At 35.8% G+C, this 20,696-nt stretch overlaps 1 protein-coding gene across 1 annotated transcript in view; it reads right to left on the bottom strand.

The window, feature by feature from the left end:
• Positions 1 to 20,696, bottom strand: part of LOC120624317 (SEC14-like protein 2) — a 56,483-nt gene that overhangs the window by 35,437 nt on the left and 350 nt on the right. The window lies entirely within an intron of this gene.

Below are 20,696 nucleotides of genomic sequence, written 5' to 3' on the forward strand. Positions count from 1 at the left end.
TTTGATATTGGGCGGTACCCAGAAGACATTTGCATGCTAGCGTCGTGGCAAGTAGATATCATAGCGACGTCACGTTTGTCTCTCCATTTCAGCACAGTGACATTATCTTTCTGACGAGCAACTAATTCACCTTTTTTGGGGCCCATTTTCTTTATTTTTATTGCCCATGGAAGGTCAACCCTATTTACTCGTAGAGTGCCGCATAAGTCTGTCTTCCGCTGCAGCAAATATTTTGCTAGTCCTACACTGTTGTAGAAGTTGTCACACACAACAACCCGTCCAGTGTCTAAAAGTCCATCGCATAACTGAACTACGACACTTCCCGGCTTGTCCAGATCAGCAATTTCGGGATCGCGCCCTATGTAAATGACATAGTTCCAGACAAATCCTTCTTCTGTGCAGAGCTTATAAATTTTCAAGCCATATTTGTGAGCTTTTGATGGGTTGTATTGACGGAAAGATATCCTCCCTCTAAATGGCATCATTGATTCGTCAATAACAATACATTCACCAGGTGTATGTAAACTTTTCCAGTTGTTGATGACAAGGTCTAAAAGTGGCTTTATTTTGTACAAACGTTCCTGCGGATCTCTGGGAGCTTCATTATCGACAAAGTGCCAACAACGCAATATAGATGAAAAGCGATTATACGACATATTTACATTGTGAAAAATTGGATGGTAATAAATCGCGTCTAATTTCCAATGCGATTCCAATGTGGGAAATTGTACAATACCCATCAACATGTACAAGCCGATGAATTTCATTATTTCAGCTTTTGTCACGTCTGTCCACCGATTCATGCGGCTATGCATTGATATATTGGTGTTCTGTTTTATTTGTATTGCATACAAATTTGTTTGTGTGACCATAAGATCTAATACCTCATCGGTCACTATTTTTCGGTAAATGGATCCAACAGAATGTTCTCCTTGGATGTGAAGGGTTGAGCTTGCGGTATAAGGAGAACGTGACAATGGTAGTACTTCCTGCTTCCAACCATTTTCCTCATCAATGTTATTTATTTCCTGTGGAGAAAGCCGCATAACCTCACCAGCTGTCCACCTTCTGGGTCTAAGTGGCTGCGATACGCTGCTCGTAACTGGTTGGGGCGGATTTATAACGGTATCGGGCGAATCTTCAGGTGAGTTTCTACCATAGTCACCATAAAAGGCCTCGGTAACAATAATTGAACGATTGAACTCACCTGGATCAAAGTCTGGATCGTTTATATCATCATCAGCAAAAATACTTGGTTCCTGCAAACCACCATCCGAATCGACAAAATCCGGCTCGTCTTGTACATCACTATTTCTTCCACTCGAATCCGTGTCGTTATCGCTCAATTCGAAGTCACTTTCTTCCAGTATTTGTCGCAATTGCTCAGTAGTAAGTTTACGGGACATTTTCGACAAAAAAACACACGATGATGAACTTCAAAACAACACAGAAATCAATCATGAAAATCAAAAAGTAACGGACAGATTTTTTGATGTCATTGACAGTGACATCAAAAAATATGTAACACTGACATGTTTGTAGATAAGTAGGTATTACCATAAGTTGTATAAATGTATAATTTGTACATATAAAGTGTAAAAAATCAATAAATAATTATAAAAACCACTATAAACTTCCCTGAACCACATATGGTCATGAACGTGCAGAAACAAAAATGACTCTCTACGCTCCTGAGCCATATGTGTTTCAGGCTAATAATACCTACTTCCGGTTTTTTTTTATTTTTTTTTATTTTTTTTTTTATTACTTTGACAACATATTAAAAGTATTTTGCAAAAAGTATGTTGGACTTGTCATTCAATTTTGCATTTTTGTTTGGGACAGGGAACGTGTTAACGATTATTGTATGCTAATAGTTTATATTATTATGTGTACGTAGTATGATTTCTGATGGTTCTGGATGCTGCAAAATGAGGAGATGTGGATACCTGTGCCCTATAAAAGATAAGAAACCTTCGATTACCAAGAACAGTTCCTACTTACTAGCCCAGTAACTTAGTGTAGAGTATACGTACTTCTAAGGACAATGATATAATGGAATAAAGGTTTTAAAAGTGTCCAATTAGTGTCTAAGTCTGAGTTGTCGACTTTCAAATAGGTATTGATAAATGGAAGTAATGAGTTATTAGTTGTACAGCTATTCTTAATTTGTATAGATAATAAAAAAAAATTATCAATAAAATTTTCCGACACCTATGTATCGGTTCTCAGACTTGCGCAAGCGCACTGAGATTACAATCGCTAGCGCCTTGACCTTGCTCAGTGTTTTTTTTGCAATCCCCTACTCGCAAATAAACGGCGTAAGTAATCTAAACAAACACATTTTCATTCTCGTTCTTTCATCTTTTTGTATTTTAATTAATGCATTATGTATGGCCTATTATTTTATTTTTAGTACATACATATCTTATATTCACATGAAGTTATAAAATAAACAATTTATGTTATAGGTATAAATGAAAATAATATATACTTACTCGCACCGGAGACGGAGTAATCAAACTAAAATGTCTAAAATTATGCTATACCTAGTTATGAAACTTTAATCATCGCATATTACCGTTTCCTTGGTTCTACAAAATAATCTCTTACAATTATCCAAGGTGACCAGATAATTTTGACGATATACGGGGTAAATGTAATCGATAGTTAATAGGAATATAATAGATAATAATTCAGCAAATCTGCATTTGCGTGTACATTTGGTTTAAGATAAAAAGGTATCTTCGTTCAGACTGGTCAAAATTATGCATGATCTGTTGTCGGTAAAAGTTTGAGTAGAAATTCAAAATGACAGGAACCCAGATCAAAATGCAAGGTCATATAAAATGGCGGGAAAAAAATAGAGGTACAGAGGAGTACAGACAGATGTGTCAAGGGGAGATTGAAGAAGTTATCTCTTTGTAGTTAATTAACAGTGTAATGTGCCATGTTGTTATTACAGATGCTTAAACGATTAAACGTTGTAAGATATAAATATGGGGTTTTCTTTTACTTCTAATCGGCTTCTACACGGCGCCTTTCAAGAACGGCAAATCGCTTGGCGAATGGCGACACGTGTTTTGTTTCTTTTTTTTTTCTTCTGGCAGACATTTTGCACTATGAGTTAGCCCAATCAAAAAAATATTGTGTACACCCGGTGGATATTTTCTTAATATTTTAATTTAAATATTGAGTAGTCGCCATTCGACAAATTGATTGAGTCACAGTTGTACGAAGAAAAATAAGTCATTTGTATAAAGGGCTGCCCCGCAAAATTGGAAGTGTGTGGCCACAACATTTTCCACTATGAGATAGCCCAAAAAAAATATTGTGTGAAATCTCACTTGGTGAATATTTTCTTAATTTTTTTTTTTTTTTCTATTGAGTAGTCGACATTCGACAAATTAATTGGGTCACAGTTGTACGAAGAAAAATAAGTCATTTTGTATAAAAGGCCGCCCCGCAGAATTTGAAGTGTGGGGCCACCTTACTGCCACTAGATGAGCGAAGACAAAAATTATTGCGTCACATACCGACTTCAAAGAAACTTGCTTTATGGTTGGACGCCGCAGGAGTATTCCGTAACTGTTAGGTAGGTACTACTTACTGTGGTTTACTTTACGGCTTTACACTTTAATGTTTCATTCAAAACAAGTTCTGTCCGCTGCTTCACTCGCGCGTGTACTTTTCGCGGAAACTGGATTCTCAATTCTCTACTGACACACATGTGATCTATTGATTGCGATTCGCCTGTTGCGATGAAGAGTAGATCTATATATATAGATTACATACTATTTTGTTTATTAGTAATAATTGACGAACTAGGCAGATGAGCCACGTGGCAGAGTGGTAACTAGTCGCGGCCAAAACCTCCCACCTCCCATTTAAAAACCACAGCGCTCACCGCGTCCCAGTGATGTCTTCAAAAATGTCTATAATAACAGTATTTAGGCAGTGCTTTTGTGTACGCACGCTAATGCCCCCTGACTTTGACGGCCAGTGGCTTTCTGAGTCCAAGGCCTTGGGTTCGATTCCCACAACTGGAAAATGTTTGTGTGATGAACATGAATGTTTTTCAGTATGTGGGTTTTTATATGTATTATAAGTATTTATATATATTATTCAAAAAATATTCATCAGTCATCTTAGTACCCTTAACACAAGCTATTCTTACTTTGGGGCTAGCTGGCGTTGTTTTTATTGTCTTAGTATGTTTTTTTTTTTTAAGTAAATAATTTTTGTTTGGGTATATGTACGAGTATATATATGCACCACCTCAGTATTTTCTCTATTTGCTTTGTTTGCCATTGGTTGCCTGGAAGAAATCGCTAAGAAGCGATAAGGCTGCCAAATTGTACACGTTGCTTTGTTATACTTTTCTTTTTTTATGTACTTTTTGTGATGTGCAATAAAATTATATTCATTCATCCATTCAAGCAGTAGTAGGTAAATTCCTGTTAACTTTTAACATGAATGGCTGTCCCACTTTTTTGATAATGCCGACAAGCCAGTGCCTCGTGTGACCTCGGACTTTACTCACTTGACCTAGACTCCACACGCTCGTATGTAATTGATTTCACGAAACTTCAGTCAAAGTTTCTTTATTAGGAGACTCCTTACGATGTTTATCATCTGGGGCCTAGGTATTTAGAACCCCCCCCCCCCCCCCCACAAGTTTGACTTCTACCTTAACTACCTTAACTTAGTAGGGTAAAAATAACAAATAACTTTGACTTAGACTTAAGGTCTAAGTCAAAGTTGTTTTTACCTTTGACTCTGCTACCGGAAGATTTTTCATAATTAATTATTTAAGAAAACAGCTGCAGCGTGCACTGCTGATCAAAGAAATATCAACTCGACAACACATCTATTTTGACGACCTCCCAGCGCAACGGTGAGCTCAGTGAATTTAAATAGGAGTTCGTCGTTCGGAGTCCGGGTTCGATTCTCAATTTAGGAATTTGTAATTTCTAAATTTTCTCTGGTCTGGTCAGGGTTGCCAGATCGATTCTTCCTGTTATCGGGATCAATAACCGATTTTTCGGGATTTTTGGGCTTTGGTCGGAAGAAATAAAAAAATAAGTTAATTATATTAATTATACATAATATATTAAGTAAACATACATATTTTTACATTGCACTGTAGTATAAGAAAACATAGTAGGTATTTGTGACACATAAGATAAGAACCGAATGAGAATGTTTATTGTTTTGTTCTTGCCATAAGTGTTTGTCATATTTTTTTGTGTCTTGTTTGCAAGTTTCGTTTGACGAAAATGTGAACTTAAAATTATGGAACTGTTTTTCGGGTTATTATTTGCTTTTTCAGGAGTCGGGAGAACGGAATTCGGGAGAATCCCGCCAATTCCAGACCGTCGGGTAACCCTATGTCTGGTCTGGTGGCCATCGGCCGTGGCTAGTTACCTCCCTACCGACAAAGACGTTCCGCAAAGCGATGTAGTGTTCCGGTGCGATATCACGTAGAAACCGATTATTATTATGAACTACCATACAACCTAACAGGATAGCCCAAAACCATCTTAGACTGCAACATCACTCACCAGGTGAGATTGCAGTCAAGGGCTAACTTGTAGTTGAATAAAAAAAATGCAAACATATTTCTTTGGCTAAATATCATAAATTAAAAAGTAATTTAACTTTAAACCCCCGGCATATTTATTTTTAAATGCAAAATGAAGGTAAAATTATTTAAAACTGTTATGATTTTAGTATATTTTAATTATTTCGAGCAGGTTATTCTGGTGTGCACCGGATTAATGACATTGTAAGTTGTAGTCCTACAAAACACATTACATGAATCGGCAAAACGGTGACCTCGAATTCGTGTGCACTTGGCCTACATTATTGTGTCACGAATATTATTTTAAAAACTTAATCAGCTATTTAAAAGGTAGCAATTAGTAGAGCTTTTTATTTTGTTGTGCACCCTGCTATAAAAAATATAATTCGACAATACATACATCGTCATTTAGCCCCAAAGTAAGCGTAGCTTGTGTTATGGGTGATAAGATGACTGATGAATAATTGTATGAATAAAATACATAAATACTTATAATATACATATAAACACCCAGACACTGAAAAACATTCATATTCATCACAAATACATTTTCCAGTAGTGGGAATCGATCCCACGGCCTTGGACTCAGAAAGCAGGGTCTCTGCCCACTGCGCCAATCGGCCGTCAAACTGTAAACAACAAACAAGGCTTTGACGACAGAACACCTTTCGGGGTCGCGGAGGTCAGACGGCAGTGGTTCCACACAAAACCTGTATAACACGCCATCTCTACAATGGAAAAGCAAAAAAGGATGGTATTATAACGGATAGGGCGTCGCCACAACACGTCACGCAGGCAAATCAGCAGACAAGTAGGCTAGGGCTACCACGGCCATAGGCTGTAGTAACAACCAAAGTTTCGCTTTGCCACCTGCACGTGGTCTCACATATGTCTTATATATGTGTAATAAAAACGGGGTTAAACATTTCCTATTCCATGTTCCCGTGCTATCCTATGTTCCCGGTTAAGTACTACCGTAATGCTTATTTCTGCCACCCAAGTCGGAACATATACCATTTTCACCCTCAAACAATGCGCAACCGACAGACGTGGAGTAAGAACGTGGGAGACAGCTAGTTTGGTTATAAAAAAGTTCACCATCCGCAGCCTCAGGGCACAGGCCTCGTTTCTCATAGGACAGACGGTTAGAGCGTACAAACCCACCACGCTGCTCTAAAGCGGGTGGGTGGGCTATAACGACGAATTCCACAATTAAGTAATAATAACTAAGACCGACGGCTTTAGGTGCTCTTCGACACAAGGGAGGTGACACCGCCAACTTCCTAACTCCGGACTTTATTATTATTATAAAAAATATTATTATTATTATATAATAGACTTAGCAGCTTTCGCTGATGCGTCTATATCATTTCTTGTACTATTTGTCTTTTTGATGTTTATCCAGTCTATTCTTAAACTGATTCAGTGATACTGCAGTCACTACATCTTCAGGCAAGGCATTCCACATTCGTATTGCTTAGAAGAAGGATTAGACGATGCCTGCTGAAATTCAATCTGGGGTTACTCTTTTTTGAAAATATTTCCTCAAAATTTGGAATGTTGTTAAGTACAGAATAAGTATTATTATTTAATATTTTATAAGTTTCAATGAGATCGCCTCTTTCTCGCCTACTTTTGAGGGTGCTGAGTCCCAGGTTTGCAAGCCTTTGCTCATTTGAAAGGTTTCTCAATTCTCTTGGCAGTTTAGTGGCTCGTCTCTGAACCTTTGCAAGCATTTCTATATTCTTAACAAAATAGGGACTCCGAACCTGAAAAGCGTTCTCCAATAAAGGTCCCACATATGTCTTATATATCTGTATGAAGGTTTTCTTATTTATACTAAAAAATGCTTTCCTAATTGTGTAAAGGACTGTACCGAAAAATCCTTATATAATTGGCCCGGGATTCGAACCCAAGACCTCGTGATCCGTAGTTAAACATGGTAACCAATGTGGTTAGCATGTTACATTTAGCATGATTAGCATTTTACTAACGGTTGGCATATTTAAATGTCATAGTAATTAGGCGGGTACACACCTATATAAAGATTGCAAGTTGACATCTAGTTAAAATGCAATTGACCTTCAGTCTCAACTAATATCTCTGATGGATTTCAAAATTAACACGATCGCAGTAACTTCTCGAACGAGTTGTTTGAATCTACGCATATCTTATTTTATATCTTTAAACGAGCAATTCTTGTATATATATAAAATTGGAATCATGGAATCGGCTCCAACGATTTTCATGAAATTTAGTATACAGGGGGTTTCTGGAGCAATAAATCGATCTACCTAGGATTCATTTTAAGAAAATGTCATTTTATTCGTGTTTTATCTATAAATATATCTTATATCTTTAAACGAGCAATTCTTGTATATATGTAATTGGAATCTCGGAATCGGCTCCAACGATTTTCATGAAATTTAGTATACAGGGGTTTCGGGGCGATAAATCGATCTAGCTAAGATTCATTTTTAGAAAATGTCATTTTATTTGTGTTTTCCGTTAATAACCGATTTGGTGCAACGAAGTTGCACGGGTCAGCTAGTATATTGTTCATTAGCTAGCTTCCCATATAATATATATATATATATATATGGAAAGCTAGCTCCTAACCACAACCATAACTGTAGTCCTTCACCTTTGTATCTTGGACGTAGGCAATCAGCATATAAAGGGCAGCACGGCTAGCATGGGCAGGAGACAATTATATCCCCGGGGAAAGGTTCAAATTTATCTTCTCCCACAGATTTATCAACTCTCAGAGCACAAGTCTAAATAATATCCAAATAATATATTTGTAATTATAAATGGGGATAAACTTCTCCTATTCCCTGTACCCGTGCTTTAGCAGGTGGACACGTTAATTATATCCCCCGGGAGTATTCCATGTTCCCGTGCTTTAACAGGTGGACACGTTCATTATATCCCTTGTCAGGGGATATAATAGGGGGAAATATTTTTTATCTCCCGCCCGTGCTAGTCCTAAAGTAGCGTTCTCTGTCCTACAACTATCACCAACCCGTCTGCTCAATCTAGTTATTATGGGTAAGCCGCCTTATTGGGAGAGGCCTTTAGACCGACTTACGCAATGGTCAGCGACCCTGCTTTCTGGATCCATGGCCGTGCGTTCGATTCCCACAATTGAAAAAAAATTCAGGTACATCACGTACCTGATTTTTTTTCAGTATCTGTATATAATAGGTATTTGTGTATATTAATCATAAAAATATTCATCTGTTATCTTAGTACCCATAACACAAGATACGCTTACTTTGGAGCTAAGTGGCTAAGTATGTATTGTCGTAATATATTTATTAAAATTATAAGCTATTGATGAATTCAAAAGCGTTGAGTACGCGCCTTCCATGCGATTCGTCTGGTTCTGTCCCACTAAGTCAGCATATTATCGTCAAGCGCTGGCGACCATGCTTTTTTACATTTTTTTTTTTATGGGAGTACATATGTTTATTTATTTGCCAAATTGTGGGTACATAACAAGTACACATTTCATTAAACAGATCGAGACCTTCACAATCGACTGTCACAGACAGTGTGCGAATGTTTTTATAAATAAAATATAATATTACAATTACAAATGTTTGTTATACGGTTACAAAAGTAACTTAGTAGCTATATTACTGTCACAAAGTGTATTTAATACTAAAATAGTTTTTTTTGATGATAGTTCCAAAAAAATCGTTTGAATTTTACTAGTGGTAGATTTTTGTCCGGAAGTTTATTGTACAAAGTAATAGCCATACAAAAAGAATTGTTTGAGAAGACAGCCAACCTTTTAGCTGGTACCCAAAGTTTGTATTGAGGATATGGTTTGCCCCTCCTGTTTGGATAAATTTCATTTAATGTAGGAAATAAATTAGGATTCTTCCTCACAAATAGCAATGCTTTGTATATGTAAAGACATGGTAGCGGTATAGATTTCATGTATAGACTAGCCTTACCAGATGGTAACTAATGGAAGGTCGAATAGCATTCCAGAATTATCGGTATGTATTAGAAACAAGGAAGCGATATCAACTACGTAACGGTGTAGATACTTACGCTGCCTTGCGGTTCGATGATAGAAAGGTAAGTAAAAGTGGATACAATTCGAATAGTTCCTGAATACATTATAGTCGGTCCGGTATTGCGTTTTTCACTCTCGCAGTTAACTTATAGAGGTCCTACATAACCCAGTAGTTAGGTAGGTATAGAAAACCAATAATGTTCCCAATATTATGTCTCAGTGATAACGATAGTATTGATAAACAAGCATTTACGTAATAATTACTTTTTTTAAGATAAAGCTTTGATACAGCGATATGCTTTGATTCATTACATTAAGAGTCCTATTCACGGAGATAATATCGCTTTAATGCCAGTGGCGTGCATACAGGGTAGATGATATAAAATGAAAAAAAAAAAACACCAGTCCTAGATATAAAAAGGAATGGAATGGCTTTTCATAACTTGTCCAATGCCTACTATCTATATCTATAGATAGGCATTGTACGAATACAACCAAAAGGACCTATCTTCATCTGTCCGCTTAGTTCTATGCACGCCACTTGCTATTGATTGCTTTGGCCTATAACTCTTCTAAAACGGGTCACGTGTCATCACAGACAACTCGTGCAAGTACTCGTAGAATGCCCCAGTAACTCGTGCGAGTAGCTTTCGCGACTAATTTCGGCTCGTAGCTTGCGGTAGGTCGTTAGAAATCGATTCAGTGGAAGGTGAGCTTTTTGTAACAGAGTTCGTCCGGGAAGGTACTACCACCGCGTTTGTTTCTGGGCCAAGCGAAATTGTTGCAACGCATTGTTTTGATCGTAAGGGCATGGTTGCCGGTGTTATAACATAACGGTCACATAGGAACTTGACACCTACGCCTCTGGTTCATAGACACACGAAAACACTTTCGGAACCTTTTTCTTACCAGCATTCTTCTCCCACGGTGAGAGGATACAATTTTATTTTCTTCCATAGGTTTATCAACTCTTTGAACATTGGCGCTCAAGTGGAATTCGTATCAAATTAATTTATCTACGCATATGAATTGCTCTGGCAGGTGTACGTTAATTGTAACCGTGCTGCGAAATGTTGCTCTGTTTAGCAACAGTTTTCATTTACCATCAGTCCGGCCATCTGCTTGGCTCTTCAATTATTACTATAAGAAAAAGTTTTAAGAAGCAGAAGAAACACTTTATTGCACTATAACATACAGGAAAAGAAACAGTAAGGAGTATATAGTACACAATGTAGACATGCAAAGGCGGCCTTATTTTTAAGTTTCATATTCTGAAACCGCTTTCGATTTAATTAATAAATAATAATTTCGGTTCCCGTACTCAGGACAATCACGTAGCAATGCTTGAAGTTTCCTAGCGTTACTTGTACAAACTCCACCGAGCAAGCTAGTGGCCCATATTAAATAAACTACTGATGCAAGCTACAAATGCACTATACTGCTGATAATAACCACAAGCTATTTCATTAGGTTTATTGGTTTTATGTGCCGTTCAAACACGTGATCTGTGGAGTTTGGACGACACATTTTTAGGCTATGGAATCGCTGCGATTTTCGATTGATTACCGCAAGTTGGCTTGTGTATGGACACCTTTAAACGTTAGCAGTTGTTTAGCTGTGCTAAAACCACGCTATATGAGTTCAAATTAAGGGCAAAGAAGATAATTATGATAACGAGTTAATGATTGAACACCTCTTCATGTTAATTATATTTATTTGTGCATTATCTTTTTTAGCACATTTGATTAATATAAAATATAAATTCATATCACCGATGTCGGTTCTAAGCAATTACATTTTTACGTACTTATTTATATGGCTGTAAAAATAATTAATAACAGAATAATTATAAAGGTCACTAACCACACTTTTATGATACTTAAGTACCAAGAATATCAGACAAATTAGCCAACACTGTACCAGTATATTTTTTAGGGTAACCAATATCGTTGAGCGTAATAACTTAAAAAAAGTATATTTTCAAACTACCTACTAATTATAAATACCTAGATTTTCCATAACTTGCCCCTATCTGTACTATATTATATGGTAAGTAGAGACAAGTTATGTTATAAAAGAAATATTGTTTACAAAAATATACATTTTTAAACATTCTTGCCTTCTAAAATCCGAGCGAAATGCACCTATTTAACTTTCTATTGTAGCGATAATAAAATCAGTATAAAATAAAAAAAAACTGCTAGACAACATAATGATATTTTAATGTACATAATTTTATTCCACGTGTATATCTGTGCAATGGAAGAAAATACAACGTTATGAGAGCACCATTAGTGGGATATCACAAGAAAATGGAAAGCTGGGTACAAGCAGAGAAAGTGTTGGCTTAATAAGTCTTTCGCTAAAAAATAGCAACAATATTTAATTTTAGTTTTAACGGGCGATTAGCGCAGTGAGCAGAGACCCTGCTTTCTGAGACCAAGGCCGTGGGTTCGATTCCTACAACTGAAAAATGTTTCTGTGATGAACATGAATTTTCTTCAGTGTCTGGGTGTTTATCATATATTTATGTATATTATTATCTTAGTACCTACCTATAACCCAAGCTACGCTTATAGTAGGGGAGCCCACGAGGCTAAATGGGGATTTACTCGAGCGTCGTAGAGACCTATTGGGATGCAAAGCTTAGATGATAAGTAGAAAAAATGTTATATGATATATACCTTTACATCGGTGGGGGAAGCGGCTATAGATTTTTAAATATGTAAAAAAAAACTGTTGCATAGACATCCTCGAGCGCATCAGATATTGATAGCATCAATGCCCTACGTATTTTTAATAATGTACGTATGTTAATCTGATTGTTTGCATGATGCGGGTGGTTGTATTTAAGGGATGAAAATGAAAAAAAAAAAAATTTAATCGAGGGCGTCAGATTTTCTAAGGGAGTGATAAGTACACCAAAAAAAAGCTCTCATTCACTAATCTGACGATTTCGATGGGACGCAAACTCGCGGCCATTTTCATAATGTGCAAAAAAAAATCGCCATTTTGAAATACTCAAGCGCGTCAGATTAAGATATATATGGTTCACCTTTATGTTCTAAACGTACTGTCTCATAATCTGACGATTATCTAGAGGGATTCGCCTGATCTGACAAAAAAAAAATTAGAAAAACGGTTCACTTTAAAGGCCATCCCTGCAACTTCCCGCTAATTCCATTCCTGGGCGCTTGAAATTATACTTATGACATTTTTGAGCTCAAAATATAATTTATGTCATAGTTCGCTGAGTTCAAAGAAATAATATTTCTATGCATTTGAGCTCTTCCAGCTCGAAAGTCTGATAAAAGTTTCATAGAACACTATTTTTGGAATTTCCAAACCGCAATAACTTTTGAATGGATCAACCAATTTTCACGCGGTTGGCACCATTCGACGCAGTTTTATCATCCTCGTAAGTAATTTTGCAATTTTTATTGTTCGAACCACAAATTTCGGAGTAATCCCGAAAAAGCACTTTTTCGGGTTTCTTTCGTTCACGATATCTCTCGAACGAATCAACCGATTTTGACCAGCTTGGTGGCGATCGACGTGGTTTTTCAAGCTCAAAGGCGGATTAGTTTTTGAAGTTAATCGATAAAGCCGGTTAAAAGTTATTCCAAAAAAACCACTTTCAAAAAAATTTTTTTTCTTATTTTTTTAAATCATTTAACTTAATTAATTAAAAAGCTCAGGAAATAGCATGCAAATAAATAAGTGTATGTGTAAACAGTATGCCACGAACGAGTCTTTATGATCAGCTGTGATGGCGTCATGGCAACAGAAACCAGAGTGGGGACGGAGTGAGAGAGTAATAGATAGAGAAAGAGTGAGAGAGGAATAGAAACGCGGAGAAGGAAATGTAGGCATCACGCAGCTGCACGCATTTAACTTTATCGACGAATTTTTGTTATTTCGGCTTGCGGAAATCGTCAGATTATATATTTTTCATTATTCTTGAATTATTTCGTTCAAAATAAAAAAAAATTTAGCTACGCTCGAGAATGTCGAGATGACGTTTTTTTTTACAACTTTGTTGCCCTCCCCTTTTGTTACGTCACTCTCAAATTGGCAGATTAGTGGAATATACACTTTTTAGGATGTAATTAACTCACCGTACCTTAATCTGACGCGCTCGAGAATTTCTGATAGTGATGGTCAATTTTTTTTTTACTAATCTGATCCTGTATCCTTCACGGGATGACTTATATATGGGCCTCATGTTTTGTGGAGGTACTTAACCGGGTACAAGGTATCCCCCTGTATATTAATCTGCCGCGCTTTAGTAAATCCCGAAATCCCCGCTTGGGCTCCCCTACTATTACTTTGGGGCTATATGGCGATGTTTGTATTGTCGTAGTATATTTATTATTATTATTTATTAATTATTCAAAGATGGCGCCACCGGTATTTACAAGTTTAGCTTACAAGATTAGCTTATATTTCAGAAATCTGACACTATGTAATTTTGTCAACAAAGTTTTTGAATTCCAACTATTGTTTCATAACATACGTATTTTGCGTGGCTGCTATTTTGAAGTAATAAGAAAATTCCGGATGAGTAAAATATCCAAAATGTTTTAGTATTCTATTATTTATAACAATATGTTTTATGAAGACATAAGTATTTATTTTTACTAACACCAATCAGAATCGTAAGACTCAAATCGTTTAAATTGCAATTATAAGGGGTCAAACTTATTATATTGCTACGCCATGACAGTAAATAAAAAGAAGATTGAATACTTAATGGGAATAAGAAGAGAAAACATAGGTATCTTATGTAATATGTTCTATTATACTCTGACGTTCCAGCGTTTCGATACTCAAAATTACTCTACGATTACGAGCACCCTAATCTCGTACTAGCCCACAAACCAGGATATAAGCAGCGTGGTGGGTCTATGCTCTAAAACCGATTTTTTTATCTTTATATACGAGCGCTTGACTGTGCATCAGACCTGATGGTAAGCGATGATGCAAGAAGATGCTTATTCAATTTTGTATTTGAAGGTACTCATATTGTAGGTACTGGGGAAAATGGAAGCTAGAAGGGCATTCCAGAACCTAGCGGTGCGGTTCAGAAACGAAGATGCGAAGCGCTTCGTACGCGTCCGCGGTATATCGACCACGTAGGGATGCAGATCCTTACGGTGCCCCGCGGTTCGATGGCGCTTCTTCTAATAGGCTTTGCATGATGTGATTTTGAATCGTACTAATACGTAATACGATTCCTTATAATAGTGTGTTTTATGCGTAACACTAAATTGATTAGTATGCGTAACGCATGGGGGACAATGTCGATTGTCGGCCATGAAAGGCGACACCGGGCGTCGGACATCAAGATTGGGTGCTCTGTTGAAATGTGGACAGCTACTGGTTTACAAATTGTGTTGTTACGACTCACAACACAATGCGAACGAACCTTTCAATATTTTAACGGCCTCGCTTGCTACTGAAACTTAGATTAGTTATGGATAGTAAGTTCAGTAAAATCATAAGAAAGTAAAATCACAGCAGAAGCTGCTGTTCATTTGTCATGTTCATCAATAGCCTACAATTGCCCGGCTAGCATGGGCAAGAGACAATTGTCTCCCCGGGGAAAGGATAAAAATGTATCTTCTCCCATAGCTGACAGTTAATGTCAGAGCACTGGCGCACAAGTGGAAATAATATCCAAATATTCTCCCCGGGGAGAGGATAAAAAATGTATGTTCTCTCACAGCTTTATCAACTCTCAGAACACTGGCGTACAAGTTGAAATAATAACCACATAATAAATGTGTAATAATAAACGGGGGTATACTTCTCCTATTCCAATTTCTCGTTCTTTAGCAGGTGGACACGTTAGTTATAACTTTTGTCAGAGGACATAATCGGGGGATATAATTCTTGTCTCCTGCAGGGCTAGCACGGGCAAGAGATAAAGATTATATCCCCCGATTATATCACCTGACAAGGGATATAATTAACGTGTCCACCTGCTAAAGCAAGGAAATATGGAGTAGGAGAACTTTACCCCAGTTTATTATTACACATTTATTATTTGGATATTATTTCAACTTGTACGCCAGTGTTCTGAGAGTTGATAAAGCTGTGAGAGAACATACATTTTTTATCCTTTCCTCGGGGAGATAATTTTCCCCGGCCCCTGCTACCCGTACTGCTGGACTAAAGGCCTCTCCCAATGCGAGGGTTTGCGCATAATCACCACGCTGGGCTTGGTTGGTAATGGGTTTGTGATAGCAATAGATGGTTTTATTAGCACTGAGAACTACCCGTTCTTTGTTATACCTACAGTTATTCTAGTCAATGTCTTACTTTTTTTAAGTGAGAAAATAACCCACAAATGTAGCTGTTGGATGTATGAAAAACAATCGATAAAGTGGTGTTTATTTTTAATTCTCGATAATACAACGTATATATATATATACTTCGATAAATATATGTATAAACATCCGGGGTAACACGCGTTACATGTATTATCGATAAAAAGTTATCTTTGTGGTCACGTGATAAAATAGAGAATAGTCATCCAAATTTTGTTTTTGCCTTAATTGTGTATTAGATGAACTGTGAACAAGATATTCAAATGAATGAGGCCATCCACCTTAAAAGACGATGTTGCATAAGAAAACCCTTTCAAATGCGGGAAAGTCAAAAATTTTGTATTAATAGGTTTATGCAGCAAATTACACCTCAAAAACCCGCTAAAACTGAGCTAGTGAACCTACCTATAGGAAGAATATTATATGTACACAATACAGTATATTTCTACAACCAAAAATTATAATTCACATAAAATGTACATTAGGTATTTATATTATGTAGATGCACAATAATATAATAAGTATCGTTAACCATGGTATTACATAACTGAACAAAAATCTAGGTAGGTGCTACTACGTAGTAATTTATTAAGTGATAAATAACATTGGGGCTAGATGTAGGTATATATTGGATAGAAGCAGGCGTTACTTACTACAGGTATACTCTACACCACACTTAACAATTATTCATTGTAAAGTCAACATCTCCTTGTTAACTTAACAATTATTCATTGTAAAGTCAACATCTCCTTGTTAACTTAACAATTATTCATTGTAAAATCAACACTTCCCGAGGATGCTCCGGTTTCGGAGCGAAACGTGCGTAGAGGGTACATTGCCGAAGATGTTTGGTGTGGAGTAGAAGGATTGAAGAAATTATAAATTACACAATACAGATTCTCCCTTCTTTTCGCAGACTATAGCAAATTACGCTTCATTTTCATAATGTAGTAGATATATTTATTTACAAGTATTCATATCTTTTTCGCGGTACACGCTAGCACAGCTCCTAGTCGGTATCATTTTTGGCGACATCTTCAACAATCATCGTTATATTTCAGCCAATTAACACGAAAAACTTAATTTATTATATACAAAAATCTTTCTCATTAATCACTATGTCCATTTGTAAGAAACGTATGAAAATCCGTTCGGTAGTTTTTTTAGTTTTTCGCGCCCAGGCAGGCAGACAGATGCGGTTTTATAATATGTAAGGATACACACAAAATTGATAAAACTTTCTGAGTTGAGGTGTCCTATTTTAAAAGAGTTAGGCACATAATATTATACGTAAAGATGCAACGCTCTACGCAATGTGCATTAAGGCTGAGTGAGAGGCAGATTTCATAACGATTGTGAAGTGGGTGGTTAATAGCGTGGAAAATGTAAATAGGTATTTTCCAGCTTGTTTTTAGATCTAGCTCATGAGGCAAGGAAGGCTCGAGATACGCGCCACGAGACATTTATTTCTACCCATTTCTCGTCCGCCTCATAGAGTCATAGAAATAGGACGAGAAATACCATGTAACCAGTTGTTCACTGAGAAAGCTCATAGAATTAGGTATATTATTGAATTGTTGTACTTGTGCTAGTAATTAAAAAAAACGATTATTATTTAAAAAAAAAAAAATAAAAAAATATTAAGAAAAGTAAGTTCCTTAGGCTACCTATAAATAATTAGAGTCCCTGGACACTGTCACTGTCACTCCCCTGCTGCAGGGCAAGCACAGGCAGGAGACAAAAATTATATCCCCCATAATTATATATAATACAATTAACGTGTCCACCCTATGAAGCACGGGAACATTGAACAGGAGAAGTTTACCCCCGTTTATGATTACATATATATGATTTGAATATTATTTCCACTAATGCTCTGACAGTTGATATAGCTGTGGAAGAAGAAAAATTTTTAAGGGGGGAGATAATTGTCTCCGGCCCATATGCTAGCCGTGCTGGAACTAGGCCTCCTTGCTTATGGAGTTCCTAGGATAGGACGATAATTAGAGTTATTTTTTACCCTCGATGCTGCTCACGTGCAGTATGGTGGGTTTCGAAAATAATTCACACATGTTAGTAACTCATTTTTTACACATGACGGAAGACAACACCTGGTGTTTATTTTTAATCTTTATACCAGGTTTATTATTTCAAAACGTCTATATAAGAGTGTTTTGTAATCACAAATACATTGCCAATATGTGTTGATAATTATCTATTATTGTGTAGATACATTATTGCACTTTGCTAGTCCCAAGGTCATTATTCATTACAGACAATGGGTCAGTATATAGAATTAATTTACTATGCTGAGTTAAAAATATAGCGTCGTAAAACTTAAAAGGCAGTTAATGGCAACAAAGTCACGTTTGATCATTAGCTGCATCGCAGATACTGTATAAATTATAATAGGTGTATTTATTTATTGTCTGGTATAGATAAAAGCGATGATAACTTAGTGGCTTAGCTTCGGCTTAACTTTCAAACATCGTGAGGAAAGCTACATCTTGGGGAAAGCTGCATGGCTGAGAGTTCCCTATAATGTTCCGAAGGTTGTGTGAAGTCTAACTATAGCACTAGGCCGACTGTTTGTGTTGTATTGTTCTTGGGCCTATTATGCTAGATATAAAGGCTTGGATATCAGGTAACTATATCGCGACTATTGTTTTTTTGTACCAACAAAAAAAGCGGCGATGGTAGATTAACAAATAAAATCCGACGAATTACGAACTTCCAACTGATTTGAGGTTGTTAAAAAGGTCTGGTGTTCTGGCAGTTCCTACGATAGCTTCCTCGAGTGTTAAAAGCTTTTTTAATTTAATTGTGTAATTACAAAATTAAACAAAATTACACAATTAATTAATTATGATTCAAATTAATTAATTTGAATAAAGTATTTTATTAAAATTATTTACACAATTATTTAGCAACATTAGTTTTATTTTATTTGCGATGATTATACCTCGGATATATTTAAATGGGTGTTTTTTTGATACCTGCTTTTTATTATCATCTCTGAGAATAAACTAAGTCCTGTAATTGCTTGGCACAATTTAAATTTTTTTGCGATTTATTACTTCGGGTTTAAAAAGGTGTATTTTTTATAGCCGTCTGTTTTATCTTGTCTACTCTAAAGATAAAATAATTTGAGTAATGATTTATGAGGTAAGTACCTACTTAAATGTAATTTTAGGTTATCACCGACCAATTGCTTTGTAAATACCTAAATGTATTGTGATTCTGGTATTATGTATCTAATGCGAAGTCATTAAAAACACATGCGAAATACTCTAACTCGTGCGTGAAATCTTAAAACGGAACAAAGCATTATATATACAGTAAAGTAGGGTTAGGTTAAACCTGCGTCTATAGGGGCGCTTTAGTTTGCGTCCTGCGTGCGACCAATCCCACCTTTGGTTCTTATTGTCGAGTTTCTTGTTATTATTGGTCGTTCGTTTGAGTTTGACGCAAGCCTTCAGATTGAAGGCTTGCGTCAAACTCAAACGATTCAAGAGTCTTCAATCCACGAGTAAACGTCCTGTGATTGAGATGATGAATTTTATGATGATGATCAAGATTTAAAACGTTTCATTTTCGTTTATTTTTAAATAGGTACTGTTAAAAAGATTATTATCTAAGCCGTTACTCGACCTACTGGGAAGTCAACATAGGGCATCTGGTCTGTTAAGGCGAGTATCACACCGATAAACTTTATGGCACATAAACTAGTTTTACCTGTTTCGCAGTGGATAGTTCATTTTTTCGTACTTATTTTGTTACGTTAAAAATATTTACATTATTTCGTGTAGTGTTTTAAAAATATTTGAAAAAAAACATGTACTTATACATTCATGAACGAATACTTTTTCTATTAGTACGCACTTGTTTTTTTTAAACACTTCATACTTTATCTTATCAAATAATTTAAAGATGTTTACATAATAAGATAATACTTTTAAAAACAAGGTAATTATTAACTAAAGTATTCTTACTTTTGCTCTTATGATTTATTATTTCTTGAATATTATTTAAGTATGAAAATCATAGGAATATCTTTTATAACTATTTCGAAATTGTACTTAAGTATACATTCCAGCTATTTGAACTTAATGAACATTTCTACTAACGACTGTGCGTGGTATAACTTAAAATCGTAATCATTTTTTAAAATAAATGATAAGCCTGATGAAATACAAATTTAAAATTTTAGAAAAATGTTGTTTTATTCTAAATTCTAATAGAAATTTCATATCCTTTTATTTGAATTAAACATTGTAGGTATACATGTTAAGTCATAATAGGTATATGACATGCAAATCTTAATTTAAACAAATTAATTTATGTAATACCTAAAAAAACATCAAAATAATCAAAATATGTCGGCTGAATATAATAATAATGTACCTATGTGCATTAATTTTACTGTATGGAATAATTTATTAAATTTATTAATCTATTTACCTATTAGACTTGACTTTATTCAAGAACAGCTGTAAATATTTATTCACCTTGATCTAAAAGTTAAGAACCTAACTTATTAGTAGGTACACTAAAGTAGTTAGGTTCTCATTACTGGCAGGCTGGTAAATGGTAGGTATATTTTATTGGTATAAATTACAAACTAAAGAAAATTATTAAGTTTATTAAAAACGTAAACACGAGAAAGAGGTTGTGAGCATTCGCCTGAAATGGATTCGGAAAACATTTAAGATTAGGTAATTTAATGAGTCAATACACAGACACGTAAGTA

The sequence above is a fragment of the Pararge aegeria genome, chromosome 6, assembly GCF_905163445.1.
Source record: "Pararge aegeria chromosome 6, ilParAegt1.1, whole genome shotgun sequence".
Taxonomy (NCBI): domain Eukaryota; kingdom Metazoa; phylum Arthropoda; class Insecta; order Lepidoptera; family Nymphalidae; genus Pararge; species Pararge aegeria.